Consider the following 6,560-nt stretch of genomic DNA (forward strand, 5'->3'; position numbering starts at 1 on the left):
ACTACAAATCAATAATTATTATTGTTTCCTAATTTGTTGTTGGCTTTTCTCTTGGTGTGGTTTCAATAATCATTTTTGCAAGATTACCCTCACTGCTTAAACACAGTTCAGCTTTTGGTTGCAATCAAATTATAATGATTTCATCACCATTAGTAGTAGTAGTTGGTTGAGAAATGCAGCCTCCTTTTATAGTTCACCCATTCATAGCACTAGGCTCCATTACTCAATGTTCATTCAACTCTGTGAGGCTGTTTTTATCAGTCTGTGATTCACTCCAGTTATTTCATCATTCAGTGGAACCTGACTTCCCATCTCAGGACTTAACTTCTCTTAACAATTTGATTTTGCTGGTGTGCAGTAATAACAATGTCCCTTCATTTTTGTCATTTTATTCTTTTCTTTTTATTATCACTACATATATATAACACTACTTAATTTTATTTTTTTAGTATTTTAATGTTGACGTAACTGTGGTAATGTTGTACGTATCCGTAACTTTAGAAGTATTTGCTCTCTCAAACTAGCACCAATGTGCTATATATTGTCAGTGAGTTTAAATAAAGATTCTATTATTATTATCATAATTATTATTATTATTATTATTATTATTATTATCATTATCATTATCATTTTTATTTTTATTTGTATTTCACAGCAATTTAAGACAGGCAGTTGACTGATTCTTGCAAATCTCTCTCTTTCTCCCCAGTGATTGTACAGATGCAATGAAAGACTCTCTTGCTGCGGCATTGCGACACAAGCCCAAAAAACTTATGATAGAAGGACAGCGAACGACCGCAACGACCGTAGCTTCGCCGAAGGCAGGTTAGATCAAGGTAGCGACCACGATGAGCCTTCCGGAGCTGGGGAGCGAGCGACGCCGCGAGTCAAGCCTGGAGATTTTGTCGGTCTGGTGGAAGAAGGGAGCTCATTGTCCTCTCCCAAGATCCTCCTAGGGCAAGTCCAATTCATGGCCAGCCCCAGTGAGGTTTCCCTCCTCTGGTACAAGAGGTTACGACACGACCTGTACAAGCTGAATTTAGATGGGGCTCAGTGGAAGGAAGAAGTAGCTTCCCTTGTTCTCGTCAAAGTCAGAGCTGCCAAGAACTTGGCTGGCGTGTACAAACTACTCACCAGCACACGTGAAATCCACAAACAAATCATGGAAACTTGGGGGACTGACTGATCTGATATTTCAGTTTTCATTTTGCTTTTTTTCATTGAATCTTTCTGCTCTTGCCAGGTAAACAAAAATTAAGAAAGAAAAAAAATTACAAAAACAACAAGTCAATAACTTGGCTTGGGTGTACAAATTCCTCACTAGCACACGTGAAATGCACAAACTCACTGATCTGATATTTCAGTTTTCATTTTGTTTTCTTTCCATTGAATCTTTCTGCTCTTGCCAGGATAACAAAAATTGAGAAAGAAAAAAAATACAAAAACAACAACTGAAAAAGCCATCATGATGAGAAGGAATTTCAATGTGCAAATTAGAGTAGCCTTGTTTGTTCATACAATAAACAATGAAAAGAGAGATGTATTCAGAGTGTCCATATTTCTTTTAAGGGGTGGGAATGAGTGAGCTTGTTATGTTTTCATAGAGTTGGGACAGCAATAAGGAGTGAGTCAATGATCTGAACCAACTGTTGCAAAAAAAAATTAAGGCAAGCAAGACTCTATTTTGGCCTGTGAAGGTGGTGACACAATTCATTCGTGAAACAATATTCAGCATGGCTGAGCCTAAAAGTCGCATAATTTACTCCGCCCTTCTGGGTGGACAGATGGTGATCAGATCATTGATAAGACTCTGTTAGCTTCTTGACATGGGAAAATTACTGATCATTGAATTTGACTTTGAAGTCAGACTTACATATGACAAGACTAATGAATTGATTGAAGTTTGACCTACTGTAGATTTTCACAGTAGCTGGGAAATCAAATGCAATTTCATGACTATCAAAAAGCTCTGGTATTCATGTTTCTCAAAATATTTAAGGAACAAGTCAGGAGATTCAATTCCTCCTCATCTTGTACATAAAACAGATACAAGTGATCATCTGAGGGAGAGAGGGAGAGAGGGAGAGAGGGAGAGAGGGAGAGAGGGAGAGAGGGAGAGAGGGAGAGAGGGAGAGAGAGGGAGAGAGAGAGAGCCAGCCAGCCAGCCAGCCAGCCAGAGGCACGGGCACTTTTGTAACGAAAAAAGGGAACTTTTGTAACGCGATAGGGAACTTTTGTAACCAAGGTAGGGAACTTTTGTAACCTGAGGCACTTTTGTAACCTCATTGGGGCACTTTTGTAACATCAGTGGGGCACTTTTGTAACGACAGAGGGCACTTTTGTAACAGCCGTGCATTTTTGTAACAAACTGGCACTTTTGGCATTAACCTTGACTTCCATGGCCTGCTAGTGTGCATACTCTAAGAGTTAATACACATTCAAGAGAATAATTAAGAGTACTGTCATTTTGGAAGTTCTGAGTTAATTTTGCTGGGTTGGTTTTCTTTCATAGCATTGCGTGTAATTTTCGCATTTGCTTGTGTACAACATCCAACTCTTTCATTCCCGGTAATTCACATGATAAAATTTAGCGAAACCATCTGTCAATTTATCCAGTTATTTATTTGATTATTTATCTCTATAATTATGAAGGAGCAGTTTCAAGCACTTCATTTAGAAGCTGTAGCACACAATTCAGATATTTATGCATTTTTAAGGTATAGCTTCTTCTGCTTCGCTATTTAACAAAAAAAAGACTGACCTGATGGAATTTAGTTAACCAGGGCCTGGTTGTTCAAAATCCGTTTAACGCTAATCCCAGGTTAAAAGTTAACCAAGGAGTTAATTCTCAACTCCCAAATGTTGTTCAACGCTGATATTTGGCGAAATTTTACATTAGAGAAAGTCAATCTTGAAAAAAAAAAAATAAGCAAAAGAAACTTTCAACCAAAAGTTGAAAAAAATGAAACCAAATTTTATGGTAATCCTGAATTACGTTAATCGGCTTTTGAACAACTGGGCCCTGGTTAGCAAGACTGGAACAATCAAACATATTTCTTTACACAAATTAAATGATGTGTTGACAGGAACCCACTGGGAACTCGGAAAAAATCCGAGCCACAGATGGGATTTGAACCCACGACCCTCGGTGATCTGGTCGGATGCTCTAACCACTGAGCTACTGGAGACTCTGTGGTGAGCAAGGGTGAAATGTGGGTCTTTAACTCGAGCTGCATCACGCAGCTACAGAGTCAAATAACGACTGACAGCATAGCTCATAACTGCATCGTAACTGCATTTCCCCCCTGCTTACCATAGAGTCTCCAGTAGCTCAGTGGTTAGAGCATCCGACTAGATCACGGAGGGTCGTGGGTTCAAATCCCATCTGGGGATCGGATTTTTCCGAGTTCCCAGTGGGTTCCTGTCAACATTTAATATGTGCATATCATTCTCACATTCGCTCATATTTCTTTACTCCTAAGAAAATCAATTGAACGCCCATAATCTTTGCAATGTTCATAACTCACTGATATAACTTCAAATGCAAGCGGGTTGGCTATCCGAGCATATCGAATATATGCATTTAACTGATGAAATTTTCCATCTTTGCAGCAATAAATTCAACTGAGCTTTAACAACTCAAATTGTAGGCAACGCATACCATGAAAATGGTAGCAATAAACGCAACAAAGCTCATTCATGATTATTGCCCATAGATGGAAGCAATAAACGCAACATAGCTTGGTCATAACTATGCCGATAATCTTCACAGCGTTTACAACTCACTGAAAAAAAAAATCAAATGCGATCACATTGGCTATCCGAACTTATGAAATATACGCGAGTGATGAAATCTACCATGATGAAATGGTATATGAAATGAATCATATATGAACTGCGGATATGAAATCGAGTGAAGCTATGATCTTCGCAGTTATGAGAGCAATTTTTGCAATTGCCGTTGAAGTCCTGAAATTTTCAGGCTTCTCTACGCAATTGCAAAAATTGCTCTCATAACTGCGAAGATCATAGCTTCACTCGAAGTCTACCATCTTTGCACCAATAAATTCAATTGAGCTTTAACAATTGAAATTGTAGGCAAAGCCTACCAGAAAATGATAGCAATAAACACAACATAGCTTATTCGCATTATCCCCATAACAAGCAGCAATAAACGCAATATACTGTAGCCAGAAACCCATAACGGTTGAAACGTGTAACGGCCCCTTGTGTGCTGGGAAACAAGCTTCTGAATATACAATTTGCTAAGTACCATATTTGGAACAACAAGAGCGAGGCGTTTCCAAATATGGTATTTAGCACTGAAACATTCAACCAATCAGTTCGCACTGAATATTCGGAAGCTGTGAACGCGCGTTACACGTTTCAACCCTTATGGGTTTCTGCTGTAGCTTAATTATGATTACGCCCATAATCGTTGCAATGTTTAAAACTCACTGAAAATAATTCGAATGCAATCACATTGGCTATCCCAGCTTATCGAATATACGTAACTGATGAAACATCTACCATCCTTGTAGCAATAAATCAATTGAGCTTTAACAATTGCAAACTTTGCATCACTGACGCAAAAAAGAGCACGTTCTGCAGCTGAGGCTTTCTCGATGAGTTTCGATAACTGCAACGTTTTGCTAAAACAACAATCTCCCAAGCACTTGAATTCAAGTGTCGTAATCATGGTAAATAGCGGGATTTTTTAGGTCAACATCAAAAGCAGTTGTTGCTCCTTTGCATTTGCAAAAGTCTAAAGAGCGCTGATTTATTTTTTGTTGGCCAAAAAGAACAAATTGCTATTGAAAAACATAAGTGACCCTTGGTTTTTGATGACTAACGTCGATCCAGTTAATATTTCTCCATTGCACAGTTTAAATACACAAGCAATTCCTGTTGAAAATACTCAACAGTTTTGAAAGCCACTCTATTACCAATGATATCATAGTTAACATTAACTTAACCCATCAAAGAATAAACTTTTTACGAACACTTGCAAAAGAGGATATTTAAAACAAATCGAGGCATTCCAGTCTGTGGAAGTTGTAATCACGGTAACTCCTGAATTCACCCAAAACTAGGCCCATTCACGTTGAGCTTGACACTCCCCTTTGGAGTACTTCTGACCAGGGAGTCAGGTAAGTTGGTGTCACGACGATAGGCGCATAAAACGCGCTAGGGTTTAAGAATGGCTCCCGTGTCAGGGTCATCCTTTAACAGGCGGAACTTTTTCGTGATCATGCTTTGTGATGATATTTCTCAAAAATAATTCAATAAATGAAGGAACTGCTGTTTTTGTTACTTATTGATTGAAACAGCCAATCAAAACGCGCGTCTGACAACGCATAACCAAATTCGTGTGATGTCACAGCCCTTGTCACAGCCGTGTTTACACACTCTCATATAAACACAGCTATTCACCAATATGAGTGCGCATATTATCCTAATTATTTTATAAAATATTGTATCTTTTAATTTTTTACAATCTTGGCTCGCTTGGTTCATGGCTTTGCCGCCAACAGACTGTGAAAAGAAAAAAATCTTCTTGTAGCCATTCTGGGGTTCAAGAGGAAAAATGGGGGAGTTAGGATTTAAGCAATAGCACCTTAACCACTGCGTGACTACAAATTCGCCGGTAAACACCTAAATGAAATAAAATTCTGAAAAATCTTCTCGAAAGAACAATTTAAACATAATGGAAAGTGCATCCATAAAAAAATGATTTCACGAGATGTACACTTAGGCAATTACTAGCAGTCCAGCAGATGGACTTACAGATATGGCGCATCATATTTCGTGTTACCTATCGAAGTGTCTTGTGAATGCTATCTTTGTCTATGAAATGAATCAATTGTATTCGTCATATCCCTTTTGCTTTTATATATTCATGACCAAATTCTCAGTTTGTTTTGGAGCCTCTGGGTGCTTGTTTGACAAAGGGTGTGGTGAATCTATAAAGGCTATGAATATTAATTTAAAACGCCCCTCTGACCTCTCGTTTACGGCTTTTAGAACAGCACACAAGCAACATTCTCGCATGTAAACCTATCCCCAATACATTTTTTATGGTCATTTACCGCTGCAATGAGTCAAACATTCAACTGTGAATGAAGATATCCATATCCCCGATAACGCAAAACCGCGAAAAGTTGTTTTTTAACCCTAGTTCCTTTCCAAATTATAGAAAAGAGTTGAATTTTCTCTCACTTATTTCTACTGTACTATTGTTTATATTGATTGCACTTTTGTTTCTTATCTCTAAAGAAATCACATCGAAAGCACTTGTTGGAACCTCTAGCAAATAGGGACCTTTTGTAACGTTGCCAGTTTTGAGACATTGGCAACTAAAAAAATCCACCAAAAAATAAAAAAAAATCTAATTCACTAAATTCTTTCGTTATTAGATTACCAAAAGACTTCTTTAACATCCCTCAAAATTTGGTTGATGTTGAATGTTTTAAAAGGGCTCAATCGTTTTTTGAAACCAGCGAAGCAAAAAACGGGCTTTTTCTGAATCGTGATTCTTTTCATGGACATGAAAAGTCAAA

At 38.0% G+C, this 6,560-nt stretch overlaps 1 non-coding gene across 1 annotated transcript; it reads left to right on the forward strand.

Moving 5' to 3' along the window:
- Positions 1–3,320: 3,320 nt before the first annotated feature.
- On the forward strand, positions 3,321–3,393 carry Trnas-aga (transfer RNA serine (anticodon AGA)). Its single transcript has one exon. It is a non-coding gene; the product is annotated as a tRNA-Ser (tRNA).
- The last annotated feature ends 3,167 nt before the right edge of the window (positions 3,394–6,560 follow it).

The sequence above is a fragment of the Montipora foliosa genome, chromosome 11, assembly GCF_036669935.1.
Source record: "Montipora foliosa isolate CH-2021 chromosome 11, ASM3666993v2, whole genome shotgun sequence".
NCBI lineage: Eukaryota > Metazoa > Cnidaria > Anthozoa > Scleractinia > Acroporidae > Montipora > Montipora foliosa.